The sequence below is a fragment of the Amblyomma americanum genome, chromosome 2 (assembly GCF_052857255.1).
Source record: "Amblyomma americanum isolate KBUSLIRL-KWMA chromosome 2, ASM5285725v1, whole genome shotgun sequence".
In the NCBI taxonomy this organism is placed as follows: Eukaryota; Metazoa; Arthropoda; class Arachnida; order Ixodida; family Ixodidae; genus Amblyomma; species Amblyomma americanum.
The window spans coordinates 62,095,014-62,113,915 of record NC_135498.1 but is presented as its reverse complement, the minus strand read 5'-3'; the positions used below and the strand labels follow the sequence as shown (position 1 = coordinate 62,113,915).

The 18,902-nt window shown below is 43.8% G+C and overlaps 1 protein-coding gene across 1 annotated transcript in view; it reads right to left on the bottom strand.

Annotated features, from left to right (window-relative positions):
- Window positions 1–18,902, bottom strand: part of LOC144121323 (uncharacterized) — a 45,276-nt gene that overhangs the window by 26,014 nt on the left and 360 nt on the right. The gene's annotated exons all lie outside the window — the stretch shown is intronic.

The window sequence follows — 18,902 nt, the reverse complement described above, 5'->3', positions numbered from 1 at the left end:
TTACAATCGCAACAGAAATTTATTTCAATAAAGATTGATCTTTTCTTCATCAGAACATCACAGAGAAAGTATGACGGCTGGTTGAAAATAAAATGACCCCGATTCGCTTTACGCAAAATCAAGAAACGCTGGCTGCCTTGTCGCGGAAGGTTCTACAATCAACTTATGAGTCATTCAAAGACAAGTGCTTGGGATAGGCCTAGTTGGTACTTATTTTTGCCAGAGCTCCGGTCTTTGAATTCACGGACACAGTTAGCGAAGATCGATAGGAATGGTTAGGCGGAATCCCTTCTTTGTCTGTCTTCGCTGTGTCCATGTCAAAGAAGCGCAGCTCTCGTAAAAAGTGCCGATAAGGAACTAAACCAGTTTTAATTATGTAGTCATGTAAGTGTAACAATCCCAACTTCCATGCAATTCTATTTTATTTACAGGAAATTTTTGGACGGTCTCCTGGATAAAAGCAGCTAACGCAGGTTGGCAGGGTCCAGGAAACCAAATACAATGCATAAGACACAACATGCGACAACCAATTACAAACCATAAATGACTGCAAAACATATTAAATGACAAATCATAAAATACAAAGCACTGAGAAAGAGGCAATGATAACCTATGAAAGTCAAGAGATCAGTAGTTATACAGAAAAAAGTAAACAAGAAACTAAAAATGGCATTGCATTCAAGAAACAAAAGAGAACACTTTAAGAAGGCTGCCGAGGTGAACAACAAACTAAATGATAGTAATAACAATAATGCATAACTGCATAAGTATTCACAATTCTACAAAGTTCCGTACTTCCTTTCTTTTACAGTTAGTTGTGTTTTGAAATTAATATAATGTACGGGGAGGGTTATTCTATGCAAAAGACTAATTTATAGTTACTAAGAAAAAATGGTACGGACAACTGATCCTGATTTTATGCCTACATCAAAGCTTGGCCTAATTCTATGATTGCCAAAGTTGGTAAATAATTTTTAACATGGGTGGGAGAAAAATTCTTTAGTCGCAAACGACGAAATTCACATAGGTTATGTACGCGGATGAGAGAATGTGCTTAAAAGGCGGTTAGTGTTGGGCTTGATCTTTCGTGATCTGCAATATAACGAACAATATATTTTTTTGTAGCATGAACAATTTCATCGTCTTGGTTTCTGTAGTTGTAGCCCAAACTGAACTTCAGTGGTCTAAATGTGATTAATGAAATGAAATCAAAGTAATGATTGAGCTTAACTATATTGTTGATGATGTAATGTAGATTGGTATTGGCGCTTATGTTCCATTCGAGTAGACAGTTCAATTTTTCTCTTTTTTCAAGGCCAAGCACCTGAGGAGGAGAAAAACTATTCCCATGAGGATGTGAGCACTTCCTAAGGAGTAGTATAAATTATTATAGGAGCCTTGCTTGTCTCTGAAGAAACCTGCAGGCAAAGTAAAAGAATATTAGGCAGGCTAAAAGTACCGGTTTTTTTGCACGAGTCTACAGACGAATCATGTCCTGTTTTCAACCAGGCGTCAACACAGCTTAAAACGGCATACTGTGAAGTCACGGTGTACAACGCTAGTCCAATTCTGACAGACCTAGCTGTGTCAAAACGTTCTGCTTCCTGGTATTTTGTATTTAGCAGCTAACCAACGCTCTGCTGTGTGGGATACATCATAAGAAAAACGGCAACCATTTCTTCTCCAAAATAGTGCAGGGTCATGCTAGACTGTCTTTTCCTTCCAGTCCGAAGAAAACAACAGGCATTTCGGAAAATAACTATCCTCTGGAATGCTCCTGGCTTATTCGCTCTAAATATTCAGCCGCTATATCAGCCTGCAGCCACTCAAGGCTCATTATTCACGAGCTTCTTCTGATTTATGACCACAAGGTCCTTTCTTAATGAAACTGCTGTGTTATCGATGTTAGGAGAATGCAGATATCAGATCCTGTGTTTTATATTATCGTAAACGACTCTAGTTGGAGTCCTGCATTTCCGACGAGCAAGCAGCTCGCATAGCACATTTGGGCTGACGAGAAACTGTATTTTAAGCACCACAGCGAATTTCGGAGCACGCGAAGGCGAATGGAGATGAACTGCGCATAAAATTAAACGCCATAGGTATAAAAGACGAGATATTGATGACTGTGATCTAATTGGCAGCACGACATGCGAGAAAGCTTAGATGAAGAGTTTGACTGCCTCCAAAAATGTTTCGTAGCTTCCACTCGACCAAGTAGTTTTCTCTTGTAATAACTGAAGTCATTGAGCTTTTTTTGTATCTACAGAAGAATCCTAAAACATAGTAGACGTTAAGGAAAATTGAGCCACTGTACCATTTTCTTAATGAGCCGGTCATAATTTCACGTTGTCGTGGCAGTGATTACACTACAGAAGTGACTGAAACAAGAACTTTATCCAAAACAGTACTGTATTTCCTTGAGCAGTGATGCGTATTAGTAAAGTTACTTTAGAGACTGGAGACGCATTTAGTACCAGGTAACGTTAACATTTATTCACGAATGCCAGAACTGCTTGTTAGGAATCTTAAAAATGACTGCTCACACTGCATAGATAAAGCTGGAGGAGACACCAAAGCACCGCCTTAAGGTTATGACGCGTTAGAGTTAATGGGTTAAAGTCCATATGCGCGGAACTGTTCATTCTGTACTTTACCGTCTAGACCAATGAGAGCCCTCATACCACGCCTGCCCCAGTGGTGCAGCGGTTAAGCGATGCGCCACTACCCTGTGATGGCATGTGCTGACACCAATGGGGCTTTAAGACCCAGACTGCTATTCCCGAACAACCTCTAGCGGCGAATCTACAATTTAACTGCCACCTGCCACGTTAGCGAGTTTGCTCTCAACTCGCTGGGAGGTTTTCGTACTGTTGGTCATCTACGTTGGTTTGGTTTAGTTTATGGGGGTTTAACGTCCCAAAGCGACTCAGGCTATGAGAGACGCCGTAATGAAGGGCTCCGGAAATTTAGACCAACTGGGGTTCTTTAACGTGCACTGACATCGTACAGCACACGGGCCTCTACGTTGCCTTTCGTCTGTTTCTTGCTGTACCACACGCAATTGACTACTATTACCAGCTCTCCTAGCAATTCCATTCTTCTTTTGTGATGGCGTATCAGGGTCACATGACCTGGGTCATCCACCATCTACATAAGATCTTTGCATATTTTTCGCTCACGCCGCAGTCATCGACGACTACACCGAGGTTGCAGCTAAACGGGAGTCTTAACGCTACCGCGATAATGTATGAATTGCTCTGAAGCAAATGGCTGGTTTCTGTAATCTCCACGTGCGTGGTGTCTCACATAAAAGAGGCTTTAAAGGCCTGAAGAGAGGCATCAGAAATCTGCATTAGACATTCGCGCTACGGTGTATCAATGCTGAAATCGCTTACAAGCACGAGTTCACAGATACGCTCTGTTTTTTTCATTGCTTGGTGACATGCATGCAGGGCATGCAGAGCATTGTCGCTATCTTCTTCAGAACGACAAGAGCGTAGAAATGAAAGGGCGTAGAACAATTATATCTTGTGCGTCTGTCCATTGGAGTTAATTTGTTCCATCAAGATATATGTTCTTCGAGATTCAACAGAAATTACATTAATTATTCAACGTTTAATGCGCTGCTGCGGAACACGAGAGAAATGATGTTATGCAGTGGAACCGACCAATCGAGATTCTTACATTAACCTGAATGGTCCCCATACTGGCTACCGTTCCTCCATATGAGAAGAAACTGACAAGCGCACAATAAGTTACCGTTTTTCATTCGGATTCGTTGCTTTCAAATCTTTCATTATATCCAGATATTAATTCATATTTTTTCTTCCTCATATTATTTACAATGGCATCATCATCATCATCAGCCTAAATACGCCCACTGGAGGGCAAAGACCTCTCCCATGTCTCTCCAATTAACCGTCTCCTTTGCCAGCTGCGCCCACCGCATGCCCGCAAACTTCTCAATCTCATCCATCCACCTAACTTTCTGCCGCCCCCTGCTACGCTTGGCTTCTCTTGCAATCCACCCCGTTATCCTTAAGGACCAGCGGTTATATTGCCTTCGAACTACATACCCTGCCCAATCCCATTTCTTCATCTTGAGTTTGACTAGGATATCATTAACCTGCGTTTGATACCTCAACCACTCTACCCGCCTCTGGTCCCTTAACGTTATACCTGTCATTTTTGTTTCCATAGCTCTCTGCGTTGTTTTTAACTTGAGCTGAACCCTTTTCATTAGTCTCCATGTTTCTGCCCCGTGGGTGAGTACCGGTAAGATACAGCTGTTCTATACTTTTCTCTTCAGGGATATTGGAAAACAGCAATTCGTGATCTTATTCTTCTTGTTATTTGCATTTCAAGTTTCGGATAAGCGGTCACTACCTGCCCTAAGTAGATATATTCCTTTACCACTTCCAGCACTTCGCTACCATTTGTGAACTGGTGTTTAGTTTCTAGACTATTGAACATTACTTTGGTTTTCTGCATCTTAATATCATCAGCGAGTCGCAGATTCGCCATTATTCCTGTCGTTATTCTCCATTAACTCTTATCCTCAACTGTTCCCAATTCTAGCCTTGCAATACCTCCTGTAAACAGGCGGTGAATAGCATTGGCAAGTTCGTGTGATCCTGGCTGACGCCCTTCCTTATTGAAATTTAATTGCTGACTTTATGGAGGAATATGGTAGCTGTTCAGATGCTACAAACACCTTCCAGTATTTTTACATAAGGCTCTTCTACACCCTGATTCCGCAATGCCTACATGACTGCTGAGGTTTCCAGTGAGTCAAATGCTTTCTCGTATTCAATAAAGGCTATATTTAGGAGTTTATTATATTCTGCGCATTCCTTTAACACCTGATTGATAGTGTGAATATGATCTATTATCAAATATTCCTTACGAAAGCCTATCTGATCATTTGGTAGATTGAAGTCTGAGGTTGCCCTCATTCTATTAGCGATTACTTTCGTAATTACCTTGTAAGTAACGGTCAATACGCTGAGCAGCCTGTAATTTTTCAAGTCATTGGCGCCTCCGTTCTTATGAATTAAGGTAATGATTTACAGCAGCAAAAGGTCTCGAAAGCGCTTGAAACCATTGCAGGGAGAGAATTTTACACATTTTGCTAATTAGAGGGCCCTTATCACCTTTATAGCATCTGTGGCCTTTTTTCAGTTGTTATTTTGCTGCATATTTGCTTGTAGGTCGCCAGGACCACTTAGCTTCGCGTCAGCGTTGCGTACGTTGTATGCAGCGCGCAGGCTTTTATGGCCATAACAGTATCGAATTACAAGCGCGGCATTAGCCCTACGCAAACACCTCTCGCATGTAATATGAGGTTGACAAAACTGAGCGGATGTCTTTTTCACTGCCGTCTAATTGATATTGCTAAGAACAAGGCGACCACGAAACGAGCAGAGGTTCGACAAAGAGCGCTCAGTGTAAAGCCCGCTTCGTGTTAGCCTTGCTTCTAACAATAAATATGTGCGTCGTTTCGCGGAACGCACGCTAAAGATTTAAGGTAAAACATACAAAACTGGCATGCGTCTAAGGAGCTGTCGTGAAACATCCTTTTTGATCGCTGCCGAGAAAGTTTCGAAGCGTGTTTGATTCGTCGTTTGTTGACTAAAACAGAATAATGAAATATTATTGCGCACCACAATGCTTGCTTCAAGAACTCATGAAGCTTAAAAACCGCAGTCTTTGTCACGAGTTGTGCTTAAACATCATCCCTGCTGGCTTTTCCTGAAAAATACATTCATATACTTTCAGCAAGGAATGAAATGCGAACACGGAAACTGAGGTGGCAACAAAAAATCACCAGCATATTAGCTCCCGGAGAGCAAATACAAGCGAGGTTGATTAGCATTTCCGAAGGAGAGGCTTCATGCCTTTGAAATGAAATTAACTGCCGCTAGCATTGAGTTTCTCCTTGCTAAGAGCTTTCTGTTTTGCTGTGCGTACCTCAGTTGTTTTGATCGGGTTTCATTTCTTGATGATAGTACGAGACACTTAACAACGGCGGCTGTTACAATTGGCTCTTTGTCCTTCAGGATCTCCCATATTTCGGCGACTTGAAGTACTTGCGGGTTAAAAATAAGAACGCTCGTTTAGTGCCTGCCACCATGTGATTCAATGCATCGTAGTACCACTTGAAACGCCAGGCATACCTAGAAATGGATATTTTAATGGACAAGTGAAGATCGTAGTGGCTTGAATTAATTACGGACTGATTTTCCAGAAAATACAAAGAGGTATGAACATGTTTGAGCTCCCATCATGGTCTCAATTTTTGTTCTTACCCAGTATAAAAGGGGTGCTCAGCACCATTGGCAGCAGAATGGTTCCTGTGGCAGCCCAGGCCGTTGGAACCGCGCCCACTCCGAAGTAGTCGGCGGTGACCACGTGTTTCATGGTCGTGAGGCATCCCAAAACAATCGTAGCCGCCGCTGCGCAAGGTGCGTACGTAACGAAACTTCGTGTCACGGCTAACGCCATAACAGCAGCGGCAAAGAGAAAATAGCACACGCATGCGAGCGTCGTGCGGGAGACGAAGCCTATGTCCGCCAGTAGCGGTAAAACAGCGCGGCCCACAAGCTGCGACGGCGCTGAGCACGTTATCGTAAGATCGGCCTGCAGTCGCGTTGCACCGCGGTCCAAACCCGAATCTACCAGGGTCACCAGGAATGTACAGTCGGTGAATTCGGCGAGCACAGCGCCCAGTACGACTGCCCAGAAGGTCGGCGTCAGAATAAGCTGAACGAAGGAAGCCGTCTCGCCTTGTGTTGGCCTTTCCTTTTTGCGCTCCTTGCTTCTAGTGATGACATCGAAAGCAGCCTTGCCCTTGTCCCCATTGCACTGATCCTCTGGTAAGCGGGACGTTGTGGGGGATCCCTTGCGGTGACCACCGTTCTCTTCAGCCACCGAGCAACCGATTGTCCGCTGTCTCTCGTGAACTTCCCAGAAAGGTAGTTCGCTGTCGAATGGGCTGTGACTAAGCACTTTTGTCGGAGAATCCAGAAGGATGCTTATATCGCTTCTTTCATTTTTCGTTTTTAGTGTCAGCCACCGTGGAGTTTTTGAATTTTCCTCTAGAATTTTGTTATTCGCTCTGCATGTTGAATTCATCATTAAGCCTTCCACGCACTTACATTCGGCTCTGTTTGGTACCTTAGAAACACAGTTATTTTCCTTTAGAGATTTTCGAGCTGTCACCTCATTGCAGGCTTCACGCGCGGTCACGCTGTTCTCTCGTTCGACGCTTCGTTTTCCAATGCTGTAGCAAACTATGCTCTTAGCGGTCCTATCTAATTTTCTGTTCAGATCCATCGCCGTCTCGCGCTCCGAAAAAACTCTATCCTCTTTCGTCTTAGTCGAGCCTTTCATATTCTGTTTGCTTTGCTGACGTGTCCTCGCGCTTTCAATGCGCTTCATGGAATTTGCTCTTCTCCTTGAGTTTGTTACGTCGGCCGACTTCCGTGTCCAAGGGGGTTCCTTGAGAGCGAGCAGAAGTGGTGTTACGTGCAGAGTGATACCGGCGAAGATTAGAATGAGTTGACGGAAAGGAAGCACTTCGCTCAGAAATGTGAAAATTGGCGGATAGATGAGCGACGACAGTGAGTAGCCGGCGCAGCGAATTCCCGTGGCCACGCCTCTGTACTTATCAAAGTACATCATCAGAATAACGGTGACGGCCATCGACACAAACCCGGATCCCGCACCTGGGAGAAAAAAAGACGAGTTCGCTAATTAGGGGTTGATCAATAGCATCTCTGTGTAACAGTGTCTTTGTCTTACTAACGATATTTCCAAAATACGTGCTTTCTGCATGCCCCAACAAGTGTAACTAAGAAAAAAGACTACAGTGAGAAGGAAGACGACTGTGTTTCAAAGCCAGATAATTATAGGTGAGTGTCTTTTTATTTAATGTTAATCAAACTGTGAAATGAGTAGCGTAATATTTGTGGATGTCAGGCAATTCAACCTCCACTAGAACAAAACCCAGGAGGGAAAGACAGGAAAGAGAGAAAGGAAAAAAATGACACTAGCCTTTTCTTAAAATTTACATGCAATTGCTCAAAGCTATATGAATGCGCTCCCAATTATGCATTTTCACCAAAATAAATATTCATCTATTCCGATTGCGAGCCCGATTTGTGTTGATGAACTGAACTCACTCACGGCAGTTCAGACCGGGCTTGCAGCAAACACCAGAGCTGAGCCGTCAGACGGAGATAACACCGCGCGTAACGAGTGAAGGCGCTGTATGGAACGCGTTTCCGCAAGAGCTTCCTATATTTTTATAGCTTCCTGTAGTTTTAGACGGATAAATAACTAATCAAAATACACTTTCCCACTGAATAAGAAGCATGCATAACGCTTATTCTTAAAGAAAACACTCAACAAAACTTTGCTCTGAACCACACTGCCTAGAGTATAGACGAGAAGGGAAGCGAACGGAAATGCTTTTTCAGGTAATGCTAAATGCGTCACGGCATATAGAATAATGGCCTCCCGTCATTACAAGCATTTTCTTAGCGCTGAAGAGCGTAATTTCAGAGTAAAGGTTTCGAGAAAATACTTCACATTGACTCAGAATGGAATATCGACTAGCATTTCTTGTTGTTCATGCAAGCCTCTGCACATTAACGCCAAACTAGTCCCGCCAGCCGGGACGAAGTTCATCCTTGTCAGCTGCCGGCATTTGCTTTCAAGCTAGTCTCTAACGCTTTGCTGGAAGTCATTGTAACAAGATAACTGTAGCGCAACCAAGACGAAAGGGGCACACAGGACTAGCGCTAAGCTTCATCTAACTTTATTCACTAGCAGCGCAGCAAATATACGGAAAAACCAGAGCACGTGCAGACACCAGTTCACACACACCACTTTCAACAGAGCCGTTCAAGATATGCCATCTCCGATTTGTATGGATTCACAGACGTATCCCTAACAAAATATACACCCCTCTTACTTTTATGAAATGCCTCCAGTAGTTTCCTTGCCGTAGTATCTTTGCTTTTACCTAAAATCTTTATCTCATGAAACCGTGGATGACACTTTTTGCAGGACTGGCAACTAGCCAGCGGCAAATGTTCTGCCGCTCGAGGGCACTCAAAACACTCAGCGCAATGCTGAGCAAGATGTGCACCACTTAGGTCTTTCAGTGAGCGCGCGTGCTCAACTACCCTTTCATTGATGCACTGCCCTGTTAGGCCCACATAGACCTTCCCGCATGACAGCGGTATCTTGTAAAACACCCCGATGCAGCAACTCGTCAACTTGTTTGCATGTTTGACGCGGCAGCCACTCTTGTCTTTGCTCGCAATGCGCGCGCAGAGCTGTGCCAGCTTTCGTGAGGCCGAGAAAGCAACCGGCACGCCATGTTTGTTAGCCACTTTTTTCAAGTGGTGGGCTACCTTGTGCACATACGGCACTACCTCCGGTTTGACAGCCGTTTCTCTGCTGACACGTGGCTGCTGCAACTTGATGGTTTTCATCTTCTGTAAGAGGGCTTCAGCAACCGCTGTGATGACTGTGCCTGGGAACCCTGCCGACAGTAATCTGTCTACCTGCTTGTCATAGCTCCCTTGCATAGTATGATAGCACGACTTCATGAGAGCCGATTCAAGGCAAAGCTTGGAAATGGCGCGTTTCACAGTTTTCGACTGAGCCGAAGCATAACGTTTTTGACTGAGCCGAAGCATAGTTTTCAACGAAGCCGAGGTCATTGTACTGCTCTAATACGCAAATTGAAGAACCACAGAGTTCATTATCATGCCAAAAATAGAACACTTTTTTGCTTTCGTTTATGCAGTGGAGGCCATGGCATCAGGATAAGGCTTACCTTGAACAAATCCGAATGTCAGGGACATCCACATCATGTCTGGAGCAAACACAGACGCGATGATGCCACACCAAACCAAAACACCTCCAATCATGCCAATTGTAGAAACAGCAAAGCCTCTAAGAAATGCAAACGCGATGGCCCCTGGAAAAGAGAAAAAACATACTTGCCGTAAGCAGTTTGCGGTTAAATAGGTACTCTTTCGTAAGCACGCATACATCTGTTATGGGTGCTGTGCAACCGAACCAGTAGGAGACCATTGAGTAACAGCAGCAAAGGCTTCGAGGCGATTTTCTCCAAATACGAGCGAATTCTTTTGTCTTCATACACCAGAGAACTCATTGATCATGCTTTGCAGCTTAAAGAATTGTTCATCAGCCTACAATAAGTGTTTTCGTTTTGCTTGATGCTGGCTGCCTAACACGTCTTAGGGATTATGCGAACCCTGTTCTCTCTTATAGCCAATAGAATTGACAAGTGTTTGTGAATTCTTGTGTTTTTTACCTAGCTCTTTAGTGAAAGCTTTTTATCACAACCTGGAACCAATCTTTGCTCCTACTAACAGATTTAAGAATTTTTTTTCCACGCACTGTCACCCAGTAGAATGTACTTCCAAATGATGTGTTTTCCGCTGATAATGTAACAGTTTTTAAAGAAAGTGCACGAAAAACCCTGGGCTGATTTTTTGCTTCACTATCTGCTGATTCATTTCTCCCCTTTGTACTCTTTTTCAAGTGTTTGCACTGCATTCTGTTCGGTTTGTGTTTTGTGATTGCTTGCCAATTGTGGGGCTGAAATGAATTTTCATGTCACCTGTATTGCCCTCCTTGCTTGGTGTTCATTGACTGCAGTATGTTTAAAAAAAATTAAATAATAAATACACGAGTGTCAATAACTCACAATCAAGGTGGTTCTTGAAAGCAAGTTGAACAATTTTTGGTACATGCAGCGTAATGTCGAGTATGACGTCCCTGAGTTGCATTGGGCTATGAAGCGCGCCTTAGTCGAGGACTCGCCATGAGTTTCGACGACCTTGGATTCTTTAACGCATACTAACAGCGCAAAATAAACAAGCGTTTAACCACACTCCAATATCAAAATGCGGTCGCCACGTGTTGGATTCATTTACACGTCCTTGGGCTGATTAGCCGAACCCATTTGATTAGTTGGTTGTTGCAGGCTAGGTTTTAAAGAGGGGTTTCCACGCCTATAGACTGGCATTCGAAACGAGCTTTACATCTCTGTAGACTATTTTCATCGAGCAAAACCTCTCATAATTAATGCACAAATGCCATGAGCTCGTCAATGATGCACTGGCATAAAATAAAATGTCTTACATTGCAGAGAGAACAACCCACAATGCAGGTTTTCCTTTCGGCTCTTTTAATTATGAAATGCTTCCTGGAAACACAAAATATGAACTTTCAGGTAATTTTTGCAGCTTCATTGTTAATATTTAAACAATGTTTTTTTTTTTTTTCATGGCAGTTGACCAGCTGAAAGAGCGCAGCTCAGGTGAGTAAGCAAAGTGTTTTAAAATGTAAGGATATCTATCAAGCGAGAAAATACTAATCATTTTGTGTCTAGCCTATAGTTTGTATTTATTTTATTCTGCAGAGCTGAAATTATTACATCCTATGTTTTCTCGAATACTGTAACTAAGTTACCTTCGTGAGTCGGCGTAAAGTAACAAGCGTCAGCCACCAATAGATCTGTATACAGCGACATAATGTATGTGTTCATGCCTCTCTCAACAGTATAATGTCGGCCATACAGTTATAAAATACACCCTTTACTACTTTATGATATCTACCATTAGCTGAAACATACCCCAAAAACGTGAGACGTGAAAAAAGCGAAACACGTAACCAACGGTGCCGGTTAGGGATACAAAGCTAAGTAGAGGGCAAACGGTCGTAAAGTTTGAAGGTATTTATTGATAGGTATGCTCTACATGAATCTATCAAAACCATTCCATTTATCAGTTGTGCAAAGAAAAGGATATATAGGCTATCTCATTTGTATCATGCGTAGGTTAATGTATTTAACTCATGTTAAATTCCTCCAGTATACAACGATACTGCACGTGAAAATGGTTGATAAATGCGATGGGTTCGGTTGGATAACAGCTTTGTATTTCGTGGTTTTATGTTTTATTTGTACAGCCAAGATCCTATCGAGGGCGTGCGGGCGCGATTGTTTTGTGATTAAGCAGCATCCGACAAAAGCAAAAAAATAAGGTGGCCGTACCTTAACCAGAAACTCCTTTCCGTCTGTTGTGCTAACTATGACGCTTTAGACAATGCTTAGCCTCGAAGTGGTACTCTTAAGACATCTCCGAAAACGGCGACAACTGCCCCCACCCTGTGGCAAAGGGAGCCCTCCTGACTTCCATCCATAAACAATTGATTGTCGTTGCGCGGTGACATAAGCAACACTTGTCGCATAGCGCGGTCTCTACGCACCACAAATACGAATGCCAAGAAGGCTCATACGCTTCAGCGCGCTTTGAAGCTGGAGCGGGGTGGGATTCGGCGCTGCGGATGTGGTATTTCACATAGCGGCTCGTGTCCGACAAGTGCTCAAAGAGCACTAAATGTGGCACCTGCATCAGCCTCGCCTTCGAGAAAGACCAACTCCTGAACAGTGTTGTCCCCCACCAGCAGCCCCTTCAGCGACCAAAAAAACGGTTTCTTTACCGAAGTACTACCTCTCGCTGAAGTCTGTGACTCACCCTGCAAGCACTGGTGATTGTTTTCTTTGAAGCATATTTGCATCCGTAGCATTCATAGAAAAGGCCGCCGTGGTCGCTCAGTGGTTACGGTGCTCGGCTGCTGACCCTAAGGGCGTGGGTTCGATCCCGACCGCGGCAGGCGCTTTTCAATGGAGGCGAGTTGTTAGAGGACTGTGCACTCTGTGATGTCAGTGCACGTTAAAGAACCCCGGGCGGTCGAAATTATCTGGAGACCTCCGCTACAGCGAACCTCATTGCCTGAGTCGCTTTTGGACGATACACCGCATAAACCATAGACTATTAATAGAAAGAAATTTACAAATCAAGTTTTATTTCATCTTATTAATTTACCTTAAAACCATCACATATGGGGAAAGGTGAACACCAAATTTTGTTACAAAGTGTCAGGATGATGCGCTGTACAGACGTGTCATATTTTTTGTTTCTTGAAACTTTTGTACTGGTGCTCTTTCCGATTTGGTTAGCAATGTTGACAGTTATTTCTATTTAGCGGCTGCGCTGAGTTTAAATACATATTGTGTCAAACCATGTGAAACAATTTTGAACATATCACAAAAATGCGATCGATGAAGCCTTTGCTTGCTGGAGCTGGGACACATCATGTGTGCGTTTTATTAGTAGGATAACAGTTAAGCAACCAGATGAAAAATCACGGCGATATCTGTTATAACAATTACAGGCCAAAAATGGATGATGCGCCTGTGAATATTCGACTCTAATAATTCCGAGATGGTATTTTTTACTGGGATTATTCGGTAGTGTTAGCGAAGTTATGTGCAACTGAAAGAAGTTGACAAATTCTTCAAGGTATTACACCGGCTTAATCTCTTTTCTTCAGTTACAAAGGAATAAAAGGGATCACTTAGCAGGTGATTAATTTGCAGCACATTCACACAGCTTTTATATTCCTGATTGGCAGTACAGCCAAATTGTATATCAATTAACCGTTTCTTACCGGGGCATTGAGCGCGCCTGCTTGACCGGTGGCTTTTCTTACCAAAATTGAGCTCACTCGGTAAATTAGGCTTATTAGGCGTCTGCACTCACCTCCAGCTTCGTCTAGGGCATCAAAGACGCTGGTTGGCCAAGACGCTGCCTCGCGATTCACGCCGAATTCACGCATGAAAGCAACGTAGAAAAATCCCGAAGTTGAGTGCACGGCTGAAGCAAACAAGGTCGCTCCACACGCAATCACCGCGCGTCCCCAACATTTGTCGACGCCAGGTTTGCTCTGTTGAGTTCCGTTCGAAGGAGATTCCACTTGTGCACCCGGTGCCTCCCGCAAGGCTGTGGCACTAATAAGTTCGTGATCTCTCCCAGTTGATGACCTGAAGAGAAATACAGAATAACTAAAGGCAATGTTTACTACATTCGAATTAGTGCGTAAGCCCGGATTTTTGCTATGTAGAAGAAGATGAGCGGGCAGCGCTGCGGGACTGAGCGTTCGCGCTAGGCGCACTGAAAACGGACGATTTTTCTCGGGGTTTGTACCCACTGGATAAGTACTCACACACTAATAACGGCTCGGTTTCAAGATTACTTTGTTTACAGGTGTAGCGAAAGCATAAACAAATCACCTTGCATAAACTGCACTACCACTGCTGGCGCGTGTATGAAATACAAATAGATAAATATTACGATTGCTCAAGTTGTCCGTTTAAAAGTAGAACGCGATAGCGTTATTGGGTCTCGCTCGCATTTCCTACTCAACACTCTCAAAATGAACCAATTCGTAATTGGCACACTCATAATTACTCATTTACGCATAAGTACATGTCTCTAAGACTACTCAAATCAAAGACCATAACGAATTCACAAGGTTCACCTTAATTCAGCTTGACCCAAAAACCTTAGTGTCATATGGGTAGCTTGGCCGTTTCGCTGCTCGAAGGTCCTTCATTCGATCCCCAACCAAACCCACATTAACTCAATTTTCTATTCTGCTCAATTGCTTTCGATTAGTTACAGCAACCTACATGAACAATTTGGCGTAAATCCAAACATTCTTTGACCTTTCTTTAATTGTAATAATTCTTTGCTTCATCACGATTTTTCGTTCACGACCTGCGACGCCAAAGACGATGACAACGCCATCTTTCAGCGACAGCCGACATTTAACGCTGCCGTGTTAAAATATTTCCTTCATTACTGAAACAAGCAGTCGTCGATTCTGGCTTAGAACCTTGGCCAGAGACCAGAAGGAAGGTTTCTGTGCGTTTTTTTTTTTTGCTGCGCCTTAGGGCTGCGATGAATTCCGGTCAGTTTTCATTTTATTCCTGTACGTCACTTACATTATTCTCCTTCATAAATAAAAGAATGGCCCTTCATTAGAAAAAAAAAGCGCACAATTCTCGATAAGCCCCACCTGAAATGGACGCCTTTGAGTTAACTTATATATACACTTAACTAAACAAATATATTCTAGATTTTAGTAGCGACTTGCTTGGCGGCCTTTTACGAGGAGATCACAACACACTGTAGGCGAATTACATCGCAGGCATACTTAGGTAATTAAGATCACTATATACGCCACATAAAATATTGACAATGATGCTCAATAAAGCAGCATATGGTTGCAACAAGAATGTCGATGTCTGCGAAGGGGTGCTCCAGGGATCCCCAAGTGACGGTACGGGCCGTTTAGAGCCATCGAGTCACGCACTTCAGGTGACCTAAAGTGTCCGCAAAGTCTTTAACCATTTCTCATGTAACGCACACCAAAAAAATGGTTAATGAGAAATGAAATTTAATGCCGCAGCTAAGAAAACTAAACAGCGATTCACGCTGTGTGATCTGCGAAAACAAGAAATTGCCCCCAGGGATAAATAAAAAGCGGAAGAGCTAGAAGGCTTTGAAACTAACGACGAAACGAAGTCAGCCGCGTAGATAACACAGGATGAAGAAAACAGAAAGTGACAAAAAAGGCGGGAACAGATTTTTGGGGCCACTCGATTCATCGGCTCAGGCATCAGGAATTGTAATTTCTGTCTTTTCTACATTACCACACAACAGAAACATTCGTCTCGGTAAAATTCGATGTACTCGTTTTCACTTGCCTTAACTCAACCCTCGACGCCAAGCAAACGCTGTGCTTTCGAGTGTTCATAGAGGAACTTCTCGGTGAGACAATAGTCAGGAATGCACCAAGCAATCTCGGGAAGCGAATTTTTTATTGCCACCATCCTGGTACGTCCCGTACATTTGGATGGCTCGAATTATGTGTCGTATTTTAGCTATCACAAGCTGTTGCACGCCGTATTGGGCAATGGCACAAACGTTGAGCTCAGTAATTCGTGTGCTTGAAGGTGCGTTGCTGACAACCAACCACGACACAGACGCACGCTCTCCTGCAGGATGTTAGTTCTGACGTAGCGTTGAATTTCCCCCTGGTTTTTGTGTCATGCTTCAGTAATTACTACATTATGTCGCGTTTTGAAAATTAGAATAGCTTGTTCTACTGCGCTAGAACTTTGGGATCTTCACAAGTGGTCAAGAGAAAATAAATGCTCCACTGTCATAGCGCTGATAGTTCCACAATTCTGTCAGGGTTCATTGCAAACAGCAGAGCAAGAGCAGCAGATGGGACACGAGTGAAACACACGGGACAATCGCTCAGTCCCAACTTTGATAATAGAAAAGCACCGAAAAAAGCACAGAAACAAATAGAATTAAGAACAAATGACTCTGACTTTGGCCAAAAAAATTCGCAGTGGCTTAGCTCGGCTATGTCAGGATATACGTAGCGAGAGGTACGTTTCCCTGGCTGAGCTTGTTTAAACTCGAATAGTGTGATGAGTCACACGACGGGCCTTAACACCCTCTCTGTTGATTCCCTTTGACTGACGTCTTCCATAGGCTCCATCTCGGCGGCTATGCGCCGTCTATTACGCTCGCCAGTCTGGCGTCTCCGTTCGGCAAGGCGTTCCTCTCTCTGTTCGGGCGTCTCCGCTGCTCTCTTCACCTTCTGACGCTCATTCTCTCTTTGTTGAGTAGCCAAGTGCCAGGCGACAACCTCAGGATCAGAAGAGTTAATCTTCTCTAGTCTACACCGCCGTTAAGCGGCGGCTAGACTCTCCTTCTGTTCATCAACGTCAAACGTTGTGATACAGCCGTCCATTACATCTCCGTTTTTTATACGCAACGATGCGCATGTGACGCGCGGTTCGGGTGTTAGAGCTGCGCGTGGCGAGGTGGCGACAAAGCGCGCGGCGCACCTTTGAGGTCCCTCTGGTTATCATGGTATCACCGCATGCGCACAACTGCTCATCCGCGTGACGTCACTCGCGGCTCCGACGGTGGAGCGGACGCGCGGACGCGGCGACGGCGAAGCGCACGCCGCATCTGCTGCTCGTCTCCGGTTGGCATGGTAACGGCGCATGCGCACAACTTTCCTCTCCCGGCTACCGCGAAATACTCGAATGGTAGCCCAGTGTAGCTCTCGCTACAAAAAAGTGTGCGCGCTGGGAATCCAAGGCTATCTAATAAAAAAAGCCTACAGAAGAGAAGAAGCAGTCATTCGATGTAAAGGAGCTCTATAATGTATTGTCAAAGACAGAAACTTTTTTGGCCGTTAACGCTATGGCCGGGTGGCTAATGCATAATGCATGATTGCTAGTCTTGTGCACCTTACAGAAAATAAGTAACCGATTACCATTGCATTGACTCAATCTGAAATTTAACTCATTACAGGGGTTAATTACTGTCTCAAAAAGAAATCGAACAATTACAGAAAAGTAATCAGTTTCTATTGGGTCTGTTTCTTGAACTTTCATTATCTTAAATTTACGAAGATTACAATAAACTACTGCTATCTGCTTGAGGTTTTCTGCGCGTTAATCGTCAAGGAGGGTAAAGTTGGTTTTCAAAATTGTCGCTGATTTGCGCCACATTTCCTCGTGAAGAGTTTGGCACGTACACTGAACGCTGTCTCAATATATGCGCCTGAAGGAAGGGCGTTACTATAACTAATGTATGCCTTGAGCACCAGCTCATAGCTGCGCAGTGCTTCGGTGCTAGTGTCTAAGTCCTCTATGAAGCATCGTGCTTCGTTGTTGCTTAATGTTTTGTGCATAACCCTCCGAGCCGGATGTAGCGGAAGGTAAGTTGCCGAAATATCTGACAGGACGAGGGTCCTCACAGAGCGGTCAAATCGTATCTCTCTGGGTGAGAAGTGCCGTAGAAGAAAGTAGTGACCTGGCTGTTGTGGTCCGGACATGATCACGCGCGATGCTTTTCCGCAGCATGTCCGTTGCCTCTCCGTCACGAAGGAAAGATCCCGCTAGCTCGAGTGTTGGCGTTTAGTTTACGTTCCGAAAACTGTACGGTTGTTTACAACTTGTTTCTGAGAAAAGGTTACTGATTACCAGTAATCAATTACAGAAAGAAGTAACTGCATTACCTGGAACGTTTCTGTTTGAAAAAGTATCTACTAATTACAAAACTACAAGAAAATGTAATTAATAACAAGTAAACAGTTACTTGAAACTCCTTACGTATACCTCTGGTGGCCCAGGTTTTTTGATGATATCAAAGCCTTTTGCTAGCTCGCAAATATTTTCATCTCTATCACAAAACGGACTAGCGCTACAAAGAAAGACGAGTGTATAGAAGTCGCAGTGAATTAGGCTGCATAGAATTTGCATGTTTCATTAACTCAGTACGCACTCACGCAGCGGCCGATCTGTAGAACGTAAGCACAGTCACGTGAGTGCGGCAACTGGTAAACAAGGTCAGTTTGCGCAGGATTTGAATGGCCTTGTCCTGTCTTCTCTTTCCTGCGTCCAAGGCTTGCTTTTCACGTGATGAATAGTGTCATATGCTCTGCGGTACATGACCTCTTTTTGTAACAGGATGAGGAGATGAGTGCCAGCCCTGGTCCCGTCTCATTTCGTTTGTGTCCTCGTCCTACCTTATTGCGCTGTTGTTATTAATAACACTGCATTACACAAGCAGAGAATAGAAAAAAAGTTAATGTGGCAGCAAACGCTGCACAATTCACACAAATACCCATTCTTTATTTTTGCAGTTTCCCACATTGCCAACACTACCGCTGATGGCTGCGCAACACCCCGCGTCGGGATTTCATATAAATCGTAAGATGTTCGCTCTTTAATGGCTTGACGCTCGATTCCTGACCTTTCGCTTTGTCATTTATTCCTTCAGTTTAAAACTGTGCACTCTACTGATACAATGATTTATGTGTTCTATGTTTTCTTCGATAAATGTTACGGAAAACCGTGCCTGTTTTTTTTTTTTTTTTGCTGTTAAATGCTTCCAATCCTGTCGGAGCCTGGG